At 38.2% G+C, this 21,035-nt stretch overlaps 1 protein-coding gene and 1 long non-coding RNA gene across 6 annotated transcripts in view; one reads left to right on the top strand and one right to left on the bottom strand.

Moving 5' to 3' along the window:
* Positions 1–21,035, top strand: part of lrp8 (low density lipoprotein receptor-related protein 8, apolipoprotein e receptor) — a 183,509-nt gene that overhangs the window by 12,623 nt on the left and 149,851 nt on the right. The window lies entirely within an intron of this gene.
* Positions 8,470–9,916, bottom strand: LOC309692841. Its single transcript, XR_014272486.1, has 3 exons — positions 9,834–9,916; positions 9,657–9,749; positions 8,470–8,863 (listed from the first exon to the last, which is right to left on the bottom strand). It is a non-coding gene; the product is annotated as an uncharacterized lncRNA (long non-coding RNA).

Raw genomic sequence — 21,035 nt, 5'->3', positions numbered from 1 at the left:
TGCAGCCCATGAATTTGGACATGTCCAGAGTATAATCGCAGCCTTTGCGGTTAGAAAATTGCACTTGATCATGTCGCAATATTATCGCAAATGCGATATATCGTTCAGCCCTAGTATCATTACACTTATTTCATTGTGTTTACACTCTCCCTCTCCCTTGTGTCTGTTTTGTCAGAATTAGCTTGTGCCATTTCCGAAAGATTACCTGTTTTTGTTTGCCCGCTCGACTGCAAAGTCACATATTGTTCAAAGTCAAACCCCGATAACACTACAATCCTAATTCCCCACCGCTTGTGTGTGTGTGCGTGCTTATATTTAGCTATGCATTGACTGTGTTGTAGTTATTATGCGCTCCCCCCCCCCAACCTAGCCATGTCTGACAGGGTATCATGACATTAATCCCCAACTCATATTAAGCGAATATCTTCATGTGCTTCCAGTTTATTATTTACATTTGCTGTAATCCTGTTTTTCACCGTGTGCTCTCTTGCCTTGTACATGCAGTCAGGATAAGGCATATGCAATGACAACTAAGAATGCTGATGAATAAAACATGGCCGCTAATACCAGTCTGCTCAGCTGACACCAAGATAGGGCACTTAAGTGCAGCATGTCAAAAGTTTTCATCATAAGTTTTTACACAGAATTTAAGTAGTGGGGGGAAGAACTCTCTAACAATGCTCCTACTTTAATTTCTGACTTATGCTTCATGAGTACTTGTCAATGCTCTGTTGTTTAGCCCGTTCATGCTGTTGGCAAAAGGATGGTAAATGTTGTTTATATGCTAAAAATTAGCCTTTTTAGCTTATGCATATTTAATATTTCATGTGTAACTCCATCTATGTGGATATAAGCAAGATGTTATCATGAAATTCAAATGATAGAATGCTTTTACAAGATGTAATTGATTCATAAATGCTAAAATTTGGTTGCTAGGCAAAATAATGACATTGTAATATCTGATATAGATTAAAAACCCTTAGGGGCCTATGTTATACCTGTGCACAAAGTTTGGTCACCATACTCTTAATCGTCTAGGAAGAGTTGAGCGGACAAAGAGGTAAACGCACAGACAGACGATATTTCGTGTTTGGATTTTGCTCCATTGTGATGTTTTTTTTTTTTCTTTCTTTCTTTTTGTTCCATCTTTTTCTGCGACTCAAGTGTCTGTTGTGTTTGATCGTTGAAACAGAAAGTTTAGTTTGATTAAAGTAGGCACTGTTGGTGACTCCAGTTTGATGAGTAAACCTGTGTATTTTTGCATAGTGTTGAAATGTAGGTTTTTGTTGTTTGTTTGTTGTTGTTGTGTTTTTTTTTTTGTTTTTTTTGTTTGTTTTTTTTTTTGTCATCTGAGAAACTCGAGTTTCTGGCCCAGCACCTGCTGTAAGAAAGCAGATGGGTAAAGCCTTTGAAGATGTCGGGGGTAAAAAAAGGCAAAACTCTCAGAAAGCCTCTGGTAAACCAACTTTACATCTCAGCATCATTAGCAAGAGGAAAACACCAACTGATACAGATGCTAAAATTCTTGAATAGTTGCACAAAGAAGTGTAAAAATGTTAGCTACTGTTTCCATGACACAAATTAAATTTTTATCCATGAAGTAGCTTGTGTTGCATCTAAATACCAAATCTACTGTATATGTATGTTTCATCCAGGATGTAATTCCTCCTGTTTCAAGGTTCTAAGTCTTGTGGATGGCAAAATAATTGCCATGAACATTGTGGATAATTGATCAGTTGTTTGAATTATTCGCAATGAATGGAAAAAAACTATTAATCAGCTGGTTGGTGCTTGGTTTTCTACTTGTGCTTTTTGGGGGTTTCTCTTCTTTCTTTGTTTGTCATCTTCCCTCCATCTGTTTTGAATGAATCTGTTCATGTAGATTACACACAACGCATCTTCTTCACACACACACACCTCGCCAGCTCTTAAGCCTGTGAAACGGGTCTTTTACCTTGAGGGGATTTTGCTTGTCATGTGTCGCAGAATGATGGGGGTGAGGTGGTGGAGGGATAAGGCACTCTTTGATGATATACCCACTGCACAGTAATGCTGGTTATCAGGAGAAATTCTGTTGCAAAGCATAATCTTACATGCACGCAGAGGCTATGTTTTGGGGATACACACATTACTAATGTTTTACCTGCAGGATACTTCATTATCGCCTAGCGCTCACACTGTGTCAACATAAAGAGAGCGAGGGGAGATTAAAGGGTGAGGAAATGGGGAGGGAATCGACAGCAAGCACTGTTTTTTCTCCATTGATTAAGGAGAAAAAATTATTTATTTATTTTTTTAATTAAAGCACTTTTCTGATCTTCCGCTCAAAATCAGATTAAAAAGTACTTCCTATCGGAGTTACAATGTGGGGATTATTAGAAGTGTGTTTGAAGTAAAACATAAAAAGCGAATGCGCTGTAGTTGCTAGAGCGACATCAGGATACTCATGGGATGTATTGACATGCGGACTGTCCTTGGCTTTTTGGATTGTTCGCTGCTTTGCAAAGATTGTGACTTGTTGTTAAAAGATGCTGTTTTCAATGGAGGATCCAAATCTTAAAGCAGATTGTAGTTTGGATCAGGTTTCCCTTTTTATTTGATTTCTTTCCCGCCATCAATGAAGTGTTTTAAGCAGTGACAGTTCTTTCTCTTCTTTTGCCGTGTCCCCTCCACCCCCACGTCCTATTGTGCATCATTGAAAATAATTCCTGAATGTTTGGAAGCAGGGTGATGCCTTCTGAATGGGCCCTGAGAGGCCCTCTGTCTCTCACACACACATTTTCACCTAAACTGTCCAATGCATTTAGTCCCAGGAACGTTGTTCAGGGTACTCAAAGGTTCCTTTTAGATGTTTGTCTGTGTTTAAACTGCAGAATGTATGCTAATGTAAATTTGTACATTTATGTATGTAGGGGGAAAACATTTTTCTTTATTAGAACTTTTTGGATAGTTCAGTGGAACTTCATTTACATCCTGGTTCCTGTTAGAATGATATTACCTGAAGTGCTTTAATACTGTGCCTTTATAATAATCCTCATATTAATCAAAATGCCATATAATCATATAGTGTAGTATTAAGTGGACACAGCCCTGAATAATAAAGGCCTTATAATAGGTGTCCTTCAGTTGTAGACACTCCCCCACATTTGCCTGCAGAACAGTAGATAACAGGGAACCATCTTCTAGTGGAAACTTACTGAATTGCTGTTGTTTAGACTAGAATAGGGTGCCCATCACCATTTTGAGATCCGTGGCAACATTTCATGCAGGACACATCTCCCTTCCAGAAGTAATTGTGTAAGAGAATAAAGTGTGAAATGGTCTACTGAGCAGTCTTGTCTTTCATTGGATGTGAAGTGTTGATATGTAACATTCCTCCACATGTTCAGAGATTCTGGGAAAAGCAAGACTGTTACTCTGTCCACTTCCTATTGGACAGAGTAACAGTGGATGTGTTATTGTCGTCTGCCTGCCTAGCGGCATGGAGAACCAACCTTCTGAATATGTGGATTTTCAAATTGATACCATTGGTGCATCTACTAAAAATCTCAGATGAGTTTAAATCTCGTAATCTTGACCTCAAAGTCAAGGTCAGAAGTCAAGTTTTTTGAAAATGTTGAAAACATGCTAAATTGAAAGATGTCCCCTAAGATTTAGAAATTTAAGCCATAAGTGTATGGCTTAAAAAGAGATGGAGGAAAAACATAATAAAACAAGTTGTTCGACTAACTTGGCGTTACCGACGGGAAGGTTGCAGAGTGCCCTGCAGCGGACAAGCTATATAATGTTGAGAATGGTCAAGTTTACCATCACGTTATGTTATTATGTTAGCATAACCGTGTCGACATGGTTGAAGGGTGTTTCTCCTGTATCTTATTTACTTTATCAACTGTTATAAATGCTAAAACTGATAAGATTGCAAATAGCTAATATTGGTCAGGCTCTCTAGGCTCCATACTAACCATATAAATCACTAAAAACAGTGTGCATTGAGAACTGTGTGTGGTTTAGAGTGGACCGTATGGTGCCTGCAGCATCTGCAGTGTTATTTTATATATCTGCTTTTCCAAACAGCTCTTTTTGTTCCCTTTAGCTTTTCGAAATCAGTGTCTACATTTACATAAGCATGTGTTTATGTATATTTTCCAGGATGGGATACAAAGTGAGTCCAGAAGCCTTTTTGCGTGTCAGCTCCTGTTGTTGTTGTTGTTGTTGACAATTTTTGTTTGATTTGGACAGGTCTCTGAGGTTTAGCATAATTAAACGAAGCAGAAACATGATCAGCCAAAACATTTTTCAGGGATTTGTGGGAGGAAAACTGAAATTCCAGTTACTCACATACACCTACCCATCGAATTAACAGATGAAAATGGCCATAGTAGCATGACAGACCTGCATGTAGCGTATGCAAAAATCTGATCTGTACCTGTAGTCTCTCTGGTGTACACACTCATGTGCACACACAGTTTTGCATGAAGAGACTGAATACCATGAACTGCTGCTTTGCACAAGAGCGATTTTGCCTTTGTTTGGTTTCAAATTTTTAAATGTTGCTTGATGCCATCTATGTGGCCCCGGCTTGCTAATGTTGTGCTTTCGCTTGGAATATTGAATCTTACCTGACCCGTGGGTTTTAATTCTTTTGATGTGAGACATTTCTTTTTATGTTGTTGCATCACTTCAGAAAACCATTTACTTCGGGGAGTTTAAACGCCATTACCGATGAGCAGTTCACATTTATCTGCAAGCTTCTTCTCTGCTGTGTTCTGTCATTGCCTATGCCCTCCACTTCGTCACGTTATATGTGGCATCACAATTTCAACACTTCCATCTCGTCTTCCTATTGCTGCCTGTATTCAGAACTTTTTTTCCCCTCCTCATTTTCTGTGAGGCTTATCCAACACCCCACAGCTTCTAGGCCCTTAATGCTGAATCCATACATCTGTTTTTACTGTATTTTCTCAAATAATAGAACTGTGGGAACACACAATACTTTTAGATGAGTTGGAACGTAAAGATTATGCGGTAGTATGATTAGCTGTTCTCGGAGAGGATTAATAGTGAAGCCCTGGCCGTCACACCATAAATGCCGAGTCTGTTTAGCAAGAAATGCTTGGGGAGGAGGAGGGGGGACTCCCCAACTGCCATGGCCCATCTGCAAGTTTTCATACCTTGTTGCCCATGAATTTACACTTTGCAGTGCCTGCTGCGCTCAGGTGCAACCACCACTAAATCCCACAGCCATATTTAAGAAGCCAACATTTAATCCCCACAAGTAAACATCCAAAAGAAGTCTTCCAAGATAAATTCCCAGTTCCTTCTTAAAGTAAAAGGCCAGGGGAAGATTGGAGGCTGGAAGTACGAAGTGTTCGAAGTACTTTTCAGCAGACTTAGAAAGAAAAACCTGACACTCCGATTCCCAAAGCCAAAAAATAAAGCATTTTGAGCATGGAAACCTTACTTACTTTTTATTGTTATAGTTTTAATGTTTCGGGGGGGGGGGGGGTGTTTTTGTTTTTATATTTGCCTTCCCAGCTTTGGAAACTGTTCCAGACAATAAATTATTAAAACTCAGAGTAAAATTTAATTAAAAAACAAACAAAGCAAAAAATAAAGCCTTTATACAAGTCTGAGTTGCAAACCCAAATTTCCAGAACAAATGTGTATATTAGAAAGATATCTTCTGGAAATATTGTCATCACATAACAACACATGTGCAAAGCAGACCTTCTATAACACACACACATGCATCTATCTCACTCAGCATGGAGTGACCCAGTTGTGACAGACCACAGGCAGTAGTTAAACATAATTGGCCCGCAGTGTTGTTACAGTGATGTTTTTTTTTTTTCCTCCATGTAATGGTTTTATTCCACCTCTTTAGGCCCAGACAAGACCACTTGGTCCCGTTTCTTGTGTGTTGATGTGTTCATAAGTGATCATAGAGGTTAATTAAACCCTGACACTCTTTGGATGAAACACCTTTTGGTGTGTACCTGTACTTTGTAGTTTGAATTTAACCTTCATTGCACTATTGAATGATGGACACTGCTGGTTAGCCAGCAGTTATATGTGTAGAGTATGTAGTATTATTAACATAATCCTAGACTGTTAACCAGATTTTTTTGGTAAAGGCTGTATAGTTGATGGGCATTCAAAGCTGGGCATTTGTTTGTTACTACTGAGGCTTCTTGGACATCTGTTTCTCTCACCTGGAAGATCCTGCGATAAATGGAAGTAACAAATTATTGTGTCAGCATCCATATTCTGCTGTGGTAAGTTAAATGAAATTAATGCCCCTTTTGAAGTTGTTCAAAAGCAATTTTTTATTTTTTTTTTCCAGCATCTCCTTACTTTCTATTGAGCATCACTCCTGTCTTTGGACTTAACTGTGCGGGAGTTCAAATCTCATGGTAATCGCTGAATAATCAGCCATATATTGCTATTTCCCTTTCAGTTGTGCGAGTCATGGAGTGATATAAAGAGGCAGTCTCAAGTTGCCGTCTATAATTAAGACTGCTTCACAGCTTCCCTGATTAATTCTATTCATTCCTGTCGTCTGCTTAAAGTCTGCAATATTGAAATGTCTTAATGAAATATTAAAATTGGCCAGACATCATTTACTTCAACGTGCATTTATTAGACGCCACGGTTTTTTGGCTTTTTAGGAGACATTGGGCCTCATTCACTAATTAAGTGCATTCAAACTTTTCTTACTTCTTAATAATTTGTTGATGAGGCACATTTGTTGTGTTTGTTAGTCAAACAGGAACGAAGCGCTATTTGCTATTGGAATTGCACAGTGCCACCATTTCTCCACATAGCTAATATTGTTATTAGACAAACATCCATAAGTGGGATGTTCACAAGTAATGAGGCTGAAAGTGGTAAAAGATGTGCCTTTGCACTTTCTTAGACAGCTGGCTCTTTGTTCTTGCATTGACACGGTTCTATATTTGTTTACAAATTTCAGATCACAGATTCATTCAGAAAGCGTTGCGAGGAGGGGTTCAAGCAAGGATTTGTTTGCAAAGTACATTTCTTGCGCGAGTGTATTTGTGCATGTGAGCGTGTCTGTTTTATAAACTTCAAAGAGTAACGGCATGCTTTCAGCTCAACACGCTCGAGATGGTTCGATCAATTTCTAATCGAACCGTTCACACCTTGCACCTGATAGAGTCCAGAGGGAAGACGGACAGCTTGCACGCACATTATTTCCTATACATTGAAGAAGTGTTTAAAAGAAGTATAATAGTAGGACACATCAATATGTTTGTAGATCATTGATGGTCTTACTACACTCAAAAAAATAAGTCATTGGATGAACTCAATTGGACTGATGGCAGGTTTTCCACGTAATACATCTATTTTGGTCCAACCTAATCTACATACATCATGACAATTCAATTAAATTGAGTCAGTAGAACACAATTTCGTAAATACTGCTAAAATGAAAAAAAGTACATTAAAATGATGTGAAAGGTTTTGGTTGGTCCAACTCAATACAATGTCATTCACTTGAGCTAGATTTTCATTGCATTGAAATCATTATTTTGAGTTCAACTAAATCATAATTTTCATTACCAGAAAACTAATTTAATTATTAAAATAATGACAAAATGAATTTGTTTTTACAACTCAGGTTTATTCACTTGAATTAAAAGCAGAAACAGAATATTTTGTAAATAAACATACATGTCACATGGTCAAATCAACCTTAACAAAAATCAAAGTGCTCACAAAAAAGTGCTGACGTACATTTGTAATGAATGTCAAATCTGAATAGCACACACCTCTGTACTACTAGGCAATACTGAAAACAAACTGGAATCTGTAAAATCAGATTTCACTTCAGAATCATTGTATATATTTATAGTGACACTTGCAAATTCACAATGATAACCTAAACATAAACATTGCAATTCACACCATAGTATGGCAGTCACTGAAGATTTGAAACAACCCAACAATACATAAATACACACACATATACATAAATACGTGTGTGTGTGTGTGTGTATATATATATATATATATATATATATATATATATATATATATATATATATATATATATATATATATATATATATATATATATATATATATATATATGTATGTGTGTATATATATATATGTATGTGTATATATATATGTATGTATGTGTGTGTGTATATATATATATATATATATATATATATATATGTATGTGTATATATATATGTATGTGTATATATATATATATGTATGTGTGTGTATATGTGTATATATATGTGTATATGTGTGTCAACATTTTTCTATTACCTTTGCAAATCCCAAAAGCAATCAAAAAGAAAATGGTGGTTACAACCATGAAACTTTTTCTGAGCTAAATCCCCAGTCTTTTCATCCATCTATAGTAGTACAGATTAAAGGTCACATCACTCACAACATAACAGCAGAAAAAAATAGACAACTTCCATTTGGCCAAAAAAAAGAAAGAAAAAAAGGTCACAGTTTGAACAAAAGATATAAAAAGGCCAAAATCAACTTTTGTGCTGGGTCTTGTTTGCCTAAGCAAACATCTTCATTTTCATTTGCTGCATCTTTGTACTGAGCCTTTGTCCATCCAGATTCATCAAAATCTTCTGACAGAACTCAAAAGTGTACTTGTGGTCATTTGGATAGCTCAGATCAAGTGCATAAATCAGTCCAAAGAGGACGATGAATGCCATGATGACACTACCGAGGTTGTTCATAACTGTAGTACCTTCAATGACAACTCCAACATCCTCTGGCTCCTGAATCCCTTCTCTTCTGATGGTGTAAATACAGTGACAGTTGCTGCAGTGGACCTCAACCGTTCATCCTCAGTGGAGGAGGTCTGAAAAACAGGTTGTTTCAGGTTTAAGGGCTCTGTCACTTGGAAGGGGACATATTATGCAAAACTCAGCTTTTGTATCCTTTTGTGCTGAAACATAGGTCTCTACCGCCTCTATAAACACTCCAAACATAAATAAAACCCGTCAATCTGTTTCCTATCAATAGTTTGGGTTCAGGTATTATGTACCTCCCTTTGGGAGGGGCTTGATATAGAGCAGGAGCTCCTCCAGTGTCTATCAGTGTGTGTGTGTGTGTGTGTGTGGGCTGGGTCAATTTCCCTTATTTCATCACAATTGGGAACCTTTTGAAACAGCTTGTTTTATGCACATTATTCCTGAAACCAGGAGATTGCTGTAATGGCAGTGACACTAGTTAGTGTCTTGATGCAATCTGCTGTGTTCCTTATAATGAAGACTTTTTACTAATTGGCATAATAAACTGAACTCCACTGGAGTGTTTACTTTCTGAAGTGCCTTGAGATGACTGTTGTTGTGATATACCGCTATATAAATAAACTGAATTGAAACACTGACAGAAAATGGATGAATGTTTTGTCCACATTTACTGTGTTTATAGAGGCAGTAGATACCTACATGGCAGCACCAAAAGAATGAACAATTGAATTTTTGCTGAAACTATCCCCTTAAAAAGTGCTCTCCAGTGCAAGTTTCAACAATGACTATTAAGAATAATACTATTTCACAATTATATTGTCTCTTTTGAATATATGAGGATTTTGTGTGCGATGAACCTAACTCAAATTGAATCTAGAAAAGAAGGTGTGATAAGCGTACCAGATACTCCTTGAACAGTAGGTCTGGATCTTCATTAAAGTAGATCACCAGGCTTTTAAGAGTATGCTCCCTCTTTATGTCGATGTCATCATACTAATGCAAGGGTGGAAAAAAAATGGTGAAAAAAATGGAATTGATTGATTGCATTTAATTGATGGGTTTATCATTAGTACCGACCAAACTACTGATCGCCATGATATCCTTGATCTTTTGGCCCTTTGCTCCTTTGCTCCCCTGAAAATTTTGCATCAGCTTGTCTGTCAAATTGTCCAGCTGAGCCAAGAACTTCGCCTGCAGGGGTTTTGTAGTGATCTGCAGGAACTCTGCATTCACCTGGAAATAAAACATACACAAATATAATAAACTAGAAGTTTAAATACAGACTGCTGAATCAACACACTGAAAGTTGCTAAACATTTGAACCATCAGTGAAGTTTGTCAAGACCTAAACTGTTTTTAGCTGAGTTTAGGAATATATCGCCACCTGTTGCTTTGGCATGTTCCTAGCAGCGTTTTCCTTCATTTTTGCGTTTACCTGTGGACGGGATTATTTTTTAAAACGAAAACGGAAAATCTCCGTTTTCAAAAATACCTGTGTAAGTGTGGACGTAGCCGAAATCTTTTATAATAATAAATAGGTTTGAACGTCATGGGAGTGCGCATTGTGCTGCCTGCAGTTACTCTTCCGGCCACATGGTTCGCTTTTGGTCGCACCCTCAGTAAACTATGTAGTGCTTTTAAAGACACCTCAAAACGATACTTTCTACTAGAAAATGGCATATAATAATAAACACAGAATACCATATTTTTAGATTATAAAAAGGAAACAGTAAGAAAGAAGTTAGCTATAGGACATCATCTTTCATTGAGCACAATGGCTAGCTGCTAATAAGCTAGCACACGCTCCGGCTTAAAAGTTGGCAGCTACACAATTTCTCCTCTAAAACAAGGCACTTTTGAAAAGACCTGGCTATATTGTCAAAAAAAAAAAAATAGTATTCAAGCAGAGAAGAGAATGGTAGCACCACCAAAAGTTCAAAAAACAACTGTTACAAGCTTCTATGATAAATAGCATTATAGATTTAGCTGATAAAGAAATACACAATTGGATATATGGAAAAATAATATGTTACCTTACCTGAAGGTGTAGTTTTATCCAAAAAGTACAGAGAGGCCAAGAGCAGCTGGATTCATTTAGGTGATCCTGAAAGAGCGCAAAATTTTCAAAGAAGGCGGACCGTTGTGTAACTCAGTAACTTTGTGTTCTTGTGACAAAGACTGCTTTGAGAGAAAATAATTTAGGTTCACCACACAAATAATAATTGCAGTAACGCTGGAGTGCTACATTTGCGTTGAATGAGATTAAAAATAATGTTTAAGCTTAAAGAGGGGCTTGAATTGATTTCTTTGAGTTTACAAATACTTAAGTGCAAAAATGTACTCCTCCTACCCCCAGTGCCCCAACAAACTCATTCATTTTGTGTTCAGAATCAGCCTCTGCTGGTTTTGAATAATTTTAGGTTTACACAAAGAAAATCAAATTAATTTGGTATTTTTTAATTGCATTTGTGAACAACTAACATAATTTGCATGTGTTCTTTGAAAGGAGGACCTGAATCTGTTTTTTGAGTGTAGTGTATATGTGCAATCAAACAAAGAGTATTTTTATGGTTTCATTTCAGCTCAAGTGCTACACTGCATTTATCATCAAATACGTTATGATTTCAGATGCCTTCTTAGTGTTGCTTTTTTGAAAACAAAATACAATCTTTAAAATGAAAGATAAAATACTAAGAGTAAGCAAAAAAGCCAGTGAGCTATAGTAGGGCTGCTCGATTATGGCAAAAATGATAATCACGATTATTTTCACTGAAATTGAGATCTCGATCATTTGACGATATTTATTTAACCCTTTAGGACCTACTATAGAACCAAGTCTGCCAGAGCTTATATTAATTTTTTTTACATGTTGTAGTGCCATTTGTGGGAACATTTCAAGTTGCTATTCATCAATACAACTGTTATAGCCCATATTTTAATAATATGTATGAATTAAGTCCATAGTAACTACATTAATTGCAAAAAAAGTGCAATAAACTACAAAAAAATTGAAAATCGTTTTTGTTTTTTTGTTTTTTACATATATTTCTACTTGGAGAAATGTAAGAGGTTTAGGTTAAAAGTTTAATTACAAAAAAGTTGCAAAAAATAGTTTACAACAACAGGAAATTTAGTTTGAGTGTCTTCATAGTTTTATTTTGGAGATACAGCAATTTTTATATACTGCAGGAAAAACAAAAAAACAATCCTATGATGCAAATTTGCAAAGAAAACAGCAGGTGCATCAAAATAAAATATTTCCAACAGTGCAATTCCAGTTCTAAGCATCCCAGAAACTATTCAGAAAAGTCAAACATGACTTATAAAAGCACCAGTATAGGCTTTTAACACCTACAAGTAAAAAACTACATTTTCCGCGAAAATGACGTCACTTCCGGTTTTGGGCAGGAAATGGCGGACATGCAAACTATCTGTTTCAATGTGCGAAGTGTTACGAACAGCTGATCGGATCGTCAAAGCCTGTTTGTGGAATATTATGTTTTTGTTCCTGCAAGCGCTTTTTATGCAATTTTTGCAAAGCTATATGTGGAAGGAAACAGTGACCGAGGACAAGCTGATAGCATCAGATGTAAGTACAACTCCTCTGGTTTCATATGCAAAAAAAATTATTGCGCTAGCTTACGTGGTTCAGGTTCTACAGGGATTTAAAAATAGTTACACAAAACGGAGCTTGCTGCCCTGACCGGTGTTCCAGATCAACTGGCGTTTAGATCAACTGGCGTTGGTCGAACAGATGTGTGTCAGTCTTGCGTTTCAGGAGCTGCTACCGACAAACCAGCAAAAAAACGCCAAATGTGTCATCTGTGACATTTGTGAGGTTGTCTCAAACACACTCCGTCAGTCTTGATGCTGTTGAACAACAAAATGCTTAAAAATGTGGCGAGTTTACCTGGTGATATCCTCATGCGCGACGCGATCGCGAATATCTTCTGGAAATATTGTCATCACATAACAACACATGTGCAAAGCAGACCTTCTATAACACACACACATGCATCTATCTCACTCAGCATGGAGTGACCCAGTTGTGACAGACCACAGGCAGTAGTTAAACATAATTGGCCCGCAGTGTTGTTACAGTGATGTTTTTTTTTTTCTTCCTCCATGTAATGGTTTTATTCCACCTCTTTAGGCCCAGACAAGACCACTTGGTCCCGTTTCTTGTGTGTTGATGTGTTCATAAGTGATCATAGAGGTTAATTAAACCCTGACACTCTTTGGATGAAACACCTTTTGGTGTGTACCTGTACTTTGTAGTTTGAATTTAACCTTCATTGCACTATTGAATGATGGACACTGCTGGTTAGCCAGCAGTTATATGTGTAGAGTATGTAGTATTATTAACATAATCCTAGACTGTTAACCAGATTTTTTTTGGTAAAGGCTGTATAGTTGATGGGCATTCAAAGCTGGGCATTTGTTTGTTACTACTGAGGCTTCTTGGACATCTGTTTCTCTCACCTGGAAGATCCTGCGATAAATGGAAGTAACAAATTATTGCGTCAGCATCCATATTCTGCTGTGGTAAGTTAAATGAAATTAATGCCCCTTTTGAAGTTGTTCAAAAGCAATTTTTTTTTTTCCTTTCCAGCATCTCCTTACTTTCTATTGAGCATCACTCCTGTCTTTGGACTTAACTGTGCGGGAGTTCAAATCTCATGGTAATCGCTGAATAATCAGCCATATATTGCTATTTCCCTTTCAGTTGTGCGAGTCATGGAGTGATATAAAGAGGCAGTCTCAAGTTGCCGTCTATAATTAAGACTGCTTCACAGCTTCCCTGATTAATTCTATTCATTCCTGTCGTCTGCTTAAAGTCTGCAATATTGAAATGTCTTAATGAAATATTAAAATTGGCCAGACATCATTTACTTCAATGTGCATTTATTAGACGCCACGGTTTTTTGGCTTTTTAGGAGACATTGGGCCTCATTCACTAATTAAGTGCATTCAAACTTTTCTTACTTCTTAATAATTTGTTGATGAGGCACATTTGTTGTGTTTGTTAGTCAAACAGGAACGAAGCGCTATTTGCTATTGGAATTGCACAGTGCCACCATTTCTCCACATAGCTAATATTGTTATTAGACAAACATCCATAAGTGGGATGTTCACAAGTAATGAGGCTGAAAGTGGTAAAAGATGTGCCTTTGCACTTTCTTAGACAGCTGGCTCTTTGTTCTTGCATTGACACGGTTCTATATTTGTTTACAAATTTCAGATCACAGATTCATTCAGAAAGCGTTGCGAGGAGGGGTTCAAGCAAGGATTTGTTTGCAAAGTACATTTCTTGCGCGAGTGTATTTGTGCATGTGAGCGTGTCTGTTTTATAAACTTCAAAGAGTAACGGCATGCTTTCAGCTCAACACGCTCGAGATGGTTCGATCAATTTCTAATCGAACCGTTCACACCTTGCACCTGATAGAGTCCAGAGGGAAGAAACCCAGAAACTATTCAGAAAAGTCAAACATGACTTATAAAAGCACCAGTATAGGCTTTTAACACCTACAAGTAAAAAACTACATTTTCCGCGAAAATGACATCACTTCCGGTTTTGGGCAGGAAATGGCGGACATGCAAACTATCTGTTTCAATGTGCGAAGTGTTACGAACAGCTGATCGGATCGTCAAAGCCTGTTTGTGGAATATGTTTTTGTTCCTGCAAGCGCTTTTTATGCAATTTTTGCAAAGCTATATGTGGAAGGAAACAGTGACCGAGGACAAGCTGATAGCATCAGATGTAAGTACAACTCCTCTGGTTTCATATGCAAAAAAAATTATTGCGCTAGCTTACGTGGTTCAGGTTCTACAGGGATTTAAAAATAGTTACACAAAACGGAGCTTGCTGCCCTGGCCGGCTTAACAATAACAATGTATTGAATAATGACTTTAAAAAATAATATAAAATAGTGTGCAAATACTGATAACAGTGCAAATGTTTGCAATATAAGAAATAAATGAAAAATGTAAACATCCATGTTTAGTGAACTTTGCAGTGTTGCTCTGTGGTGCAGCTACGACACCATAGCAAAGTTTACAAACTATGTCTACTTGATCCATGTCTGACTCCACGAACCCATAATGTTTCCACACCACCGAAGGTTTTTTTTTTTTTTTTTTTTTTTCTAACCTCTCTTTTCAACCAACGGCAGACAGTCACTCTCCTCTCCAAATAACTTCTGCTTAACTTTCCGAGCTTCCCTCGGGTCCTCTTAATTGTTGTGACAAGTGTTCGAAATGCAGAGAGGTGCGCTCGATTTGCCACACGGAGCAGCGCGAGAGTAAAGCATGAGGGAGGGGCTAATAATCGGCTCAGTCATTTTTAATGATCGTTGAAAGCCCAGATCGTAATCGTGATTAAAATTTCGATTAATTGAGCTGCCCTAAGCTATAGTGGTGCCCAGGGCGTTCATATTTTGGTTGAAAATATACTTAAATGATTGATTCATAATCAAAATCATTGTCAAAGTATTCTGTAAAGTTATGTTGTGTATGTGTGTTTTTATATGTGAGCAATTTATCATCATTTAGCAGAGGAAAAACTAAAAGTTGCCCAAAATATTTGGCATAATTGGATGTGTCATACAAAAAAATGATCTTAGGTCAGTAACCAAAGTTGCAACATGCATTTATCAGTAATTTGACTGAATCAGATGTGGGCTGTTGTAGTCACTATGGTACATCTACAGCTAGAAGTTTAAATAATGGGTGAGATCTAAAATATGTCAGTGCTGAAAGCAGTGGTCACAAATCACATGGTGTGTGTGTGTGTGTGTGTGTGTGTGCGCGCAAGGTGTGTGTTTTATAATGAAAGTTTAACTCTGTGTGGTTGACCTTAATTTATCATATTAGTACCATGTCTCTAGAGTCTATGTAGATGTGTTTAAAGTTAGCAACTCGCGGCTAATTGATTTCAGTGAATGGCATGTTTATACTTCAGTTAGTGAATTACACCAAAAGGCAAATGTATGCATGTTTTTGTCTGTGTGTGTGTGTGTGTGTGTGTGTGTCTGTGTCTGTGTGTGTCTGTGTCTGTGTGTGAGAGAGAGAGCAGCAATCTGTAAAGTCTGTTTTTTAATGAGATCAATGCTTTCCTTCCCACATCCCCAGATGGTCAGAGTGCTAGAAGGTGTGTGTACGTATGTGCGTGTCAGAGTGTGTGGGTGAAAAGGGAAGGGGCTGCAGGGACCTTGGGCAGATAAATCTTTAATCATGTGCTTGCTCTCATGTTTGATTTAATTGGTCCCTTAAATCCATAAAAGGATCGAGGCATAATAGTTTACGAGCAAGTTGTCTGTGTGTGTGCATGTTTGTTTGTGTGTCTTAGTGCTTAAAGTAGCACTAGAGATATGATTATATTTAAAAACAAACCAACCAAAATATCTCAGAGACACTGTTTTCAAAAACAGTTATAACATGCCTTTATTCTCATGCCTTGGTCATGTTTAATCTAGTGACTGAAGACTGAACATACTTTATTTGCTGTAGATATATACTCACAATATTTTACCCACAATACAAAATTATTGTGATTTTTAACATTTTGCCATATGCTGAGCATTACTGTAACACATGTGATTTCTCACCCTTTTTATGGTAAATGACGTCTCCAGAGGTAAAATTTGTCAAAAAATGCCAACACTGGCACTAAAACCTGCCATAAATGGAGGTTTTAGCTTAGTTACATAAGTAAATCTATTTGCTTGCTCTGAATTATTGCATTATTTTTCATATGAGTCAATTTAATGTAAGTCTGCTCAACTAACATCATCTCAGGATGGGGATGAGACGAGTTTGTAGTATTTCCAGAGTATTTAAATTTGTTTAATAAAATATTGATATTTGGTGTTCGTGCATAGGCACAATATCACAAGCAAAATATTGCGATACTCTGCTGTATCAACTTTTTCCCTCCGACCCCTAGTAACATAAAGGAGAGCTCATTTAAACCTGTTAATGTTTGTATTGACTTTGCACAGACTATATGCACCTGTATGTAGCTTTTGGAAAAAGAGAGATACAAGACTTTCCTCAAGAAGTCTCTCCCTCACTCTCTTTCCTTTTCCTCAGTTTTAAACCCTTCACTGTTTTCTCCCTCTGTCCCTGATGCAAGCCTTTTAATCAACAGGAAGAGCTGTGCAGAGGGGGTAAAGCTGTTCATGTGTGCAAGTGCTGTGATTGCGTTGTTTCTTTTGGGGCAAGGAAAGAGACAAACAGATGTCTGTATAGGTTTGACTAAATGTGCGCGTGTGTGTGTGCGCGCGGTTGTCTGTATGCATCTTTGCATGTGTGGTTTATCTTGTTTTTTGCAACATATTCAACCACTTTCCTTAAAATCCTTTAAATGTTTGTGCAACGATATAAATAAATACACTGAGTGATTAAACTGATAAAAGGGGCTCCTTGCCTTTCTCAGTAATCACAATCTAGGTGTTTGTGTCTGTGTCTCACGATCCATCTTTCTATGCAGTGTGGGAGGAAAGAAAAAAGAAAAAATAGATGTATGAATTGCAGCCAAGCTTGCTTCTTATTAAGTTTTAATTTTCCAGCACAGATGTTCACGCTCACCACAAGGGAGTCAGCAGGAGGAGCTGCAAGGGAATTTTAAAGAAGCGTGAAATGGCATTTTGAGAGCTTCATGCTTCTGATATTTGACTATTTTGAACCAAATGAACGAAGGAGGCCGTTCTCCTTTGGACAACCATCGGTCGTCTGTGAAAACTTCTATCACTACAGTTTTTGCAGCAAGCAGTGTGTGACATTTGCATGCAGCAAGCACTCTGTCCCATTTTATGTAGCTCTGAATTTACATGTTTTACGAGTAAGATTTCAATATTCTTGTTTTGTTTGCTCATCAGCTCTGTGTTGGGCAGAGGTCTTGAGTCATCACTAGTTCAGTAGGTTCTCTAGGTTGTTTTTTTTTTGAAGGTCTTTAAACGGTTTTCTTTGGACATTTTTCACCCATTTTCATGGAAATTAATGTTTTTTGGTAAGCCACTTAAGACTTATGAATCATTCAAGTGTAAAAAAAAGCCGCTTACTCAAGGGAAAAGGATGAATTATGCCAAATTACATAAGTGGGCCTAATATCAGTGGCAGCAGGTCTCGTGGAGTGATGAATCCAAATTTGACATTTTCACTTCCTTCCTACGTCAAGATGTATACAAAGGAGGAGAGAGGTACAGCACTAAGTGTCTGCAGCCATCTGTAAAGCACGGTGGAGGCTCTGTCATGGTTTGGAGCAGACTTCAAGCCAGTGGTGTTGGGGATCTTGGGAAAATTGAAGGAATCTTTCACACAGGAGAGTGGCGTCATCTGGAAATCACCTGACTGGCACCAGCTTCATTTTTCAGCAAAAGTTAATCTCTTCTAGGTTGGAGACCCACCTCCAGTAAAGTTTTCATTATTTTCATAACCTTGGTGGCAGAGGGAGTAATAAAAATGCTGTGCACACAGTGACAGTGTGTATATCTCTATGAGCCTTTTCATACCGTAGGATCCTTTGTAACTTTGCATTTCTGTGTGTGCGCGCCTGCTTCCTACTGTTAGTGTCACCGTGATGAAGAGACTATGGATTGGTGTGTCGGATAATGAGTCTCTCTCTCTGTGTGTGCCTGCATATGCTTCCGAAATGTCCTGGTGATGAAGAGTTTTGCACCTCCTGTATGTGCGTTTGTGTGTCTATAATGGAGAGCACATTACAGAGTGTGTTCCCAGAGATGGTCATTAACTTTGAAGGATTGTAAAGCCAGTGACCCCAGCTGGAAATGGAGGAGCCTGACCATTCCCCGTTTCCCCCTATAGACCCCAGACTTCTCTACTAATTGATTAAGCCAAGCATCGATGGGGGCAGCAGATACACACGAGTACACTGCACAGAAAGACCAACACAAACGCAAAAACCCACAGCACGCTGATTTAGGAAGCTTTCCACAATGAGGCTTCAAGGTCAGAAAATAAAGATCTAATATAGAAGCAGTGCGCACACACACACGCGCACACACACACACACACACACACACACACACACACACACACATTCCTAGAAACAAAACTCTGCTGAAACACTTGTATTGACAAACCGTCATCTTTCCCTCAGACTTGACAGTGAGATCAGTAACCAACTTCCTCCATGAGCAATGGTTGCATTTTGAAGTGAGCAAATTGTGTTTTGCAGTGGACAAAAACCATAAATTAACTGATTTTTTTTTTCTCAGCTCCATAAGCAGAGCACATGCATGCAGGGCAGGGAACACCAGGAATAATAGTATAAAGATGTCCGGGACTCGTGGGGGTGACTTCGAGTCGAAGAAGGTAATCTGTTTTCTCCAAATTAGCCCAACTAACCGAGGAAGCGTAGTAATGAGAAAATGATTGTATTTTCTTTTGCTCTATGGCTAGGGAAGATCTGTCTGTCCCCATCCCTCTTTTTCTTTTCTTTTTTTTTTTTTTCAGGAGGGTTGATCTCTTAACTTAAAGTTTCAGGAATTCAACTGCAAGGCTTATCAGATCTGGTGTGCAGCAGCATAAATTTTAAATGCAAATGGCTGATTTTAAGATTAACTACAGGCTTTGGGGGATGAGTGATGGGAGTGTGTACACGGTCTTCTGAAACGTTATTTACCAAATGATATTATGAAAACTATAAATGGGGGAAAATGATCGTCTTTGGCCCAAGTTTGAATTTTACTGATGGATACTTCTGTAAAGTGCAGGAAAGTTCTTCTGTTAATTGCTTTCATTTGAATTGTGAAATAGAATTACTGACACACATGAACTTGTGCGAACAGGGTGGCTTGGAGGGAAGAGATCATGTGTGTGTCATGTGTGTGTGTCCTGCTGTTCTCCCAGTGTGAGCGCACCTGCTGCTTTGGAAAAAGGATGGATCCACGAAGCGGATGAACGCTGTTTCCATGGACTGACTCAGCTGTGTGTGTCTGCCTTTGTGTGCGTGCGTGCGTGTGTGTGTGCGTGTCTCTAGGCTCAAGGCTAAGGGAGTGGGAGAGCGGGCGAGGAACAGATCAATTTCCTTTTTATTGTGGCAGAGCGGAGACTTGAGATGCATGGCCTCCTGTGACCCAGATTCATTCCTCTTTTCTCCTCTGCTCCTCCTCACTGGCAAAGTGGCGTAACATCAGATGGAGGGAGAGACAGAAAAGGACAGATGAAAGAGAATGGGTGGAAGAGGAAGGCAAAGGAGACGGTGTTGGATCTTTGCTGATAAGGGGAAAAAAAAAAGAGTGAGAAGCAGAGAAGAATGGAAATACGAGGCTTATTGTGAGGGCATTTTATGAATTACACCTGAGTGCTCATGAGAGCCCTTTGTGCATATAAAGAATATATCAGGATGGAGAGTCTGAGATACTTCCATTCCTTTGTTTGTGTACTGTAAGTTGGACTAATTCCAAAGTGAGTGACAAAAGAAATATAGCTGAAGTTTGTAAAGTGATGGAGACAGAACTGCATCACCCAGGAGAAAGGGTATTTAACAAACATGCTGCCGTTATGTAATATGCTAATTATAATTACAAACATCCTCTAGCTGCTTTGCTTCCTCCCTTGTTGCTTCTGAGAGTAGGCTGCAGGCACACATGCTCCAGGTACCAGCGCTCCACTACCTGCTATGGTCACTGTTGTTTATTCAGATCTTCTTTGTGATGTCATAAAGGGTTCTGGGGACAGAGTGAGATTTTCCAAGGTGTTTGAGGTTTTTTTTTGGGGGGGGGGGGGGGGGTTGTTTCTTTGTTTTTTGGGTTTTTTTTTAACTCCAAGAAAAAGACTTTGATTTGGCCTGCTGGGTGATTCGCAGCAGGTGGAAAAAATAGTCATCAGCAATTTTATTTTATTTTTATTTTTTTACCGAAATTCCGACTTGCTTACTGGCCTTGAAATTGTCATTGTGAGCAGATTAATGTGGTAAATGTTTAATATTTTATTTCTGTGGAACTAAATCTGTGGTCTGTATCCCTTGTGTAAAAGAACGCCTCCAGAGCCTGATGGTATTGACAGTTTGACAGGAAGTAAACATTATTGGTGCATCCTTTAGCCAAGCTGCTATGCTAGCTAGCTGTATTCTCCTTTCAGCTGGTCGATGTAGTTTTTCAGATGTATTTGTGTTTTGTTTTTTCTTTGTGGGCTTTGAGTGCATAAGGTGATAGATTTACAGACAGTTTCTAAAACTTAACTCACAGCTGAACTCTTCCGATGGAAGTTGTTTTTGGGCTCAACTGTCACAGTAATTGTGATAACACTATATGG

This window comes from Aulonocara stuartgranti (genome assembly GCF_965226115.1).
Source record: "Aulonocara stuartgranti genome assembly, chromosome: 17".
NCBI classification, from domain to species: Eukaryota; Metazoa; Chordata; class Actinopteri; order Cichliformes; family Cichlidae; genus Aulonocara; species Aulonocara stuartgranti.
Note: the sequence above shows the minus strand (reverse complement) of the source record. Positions and strands in the feature narration are given on the sequence as shown.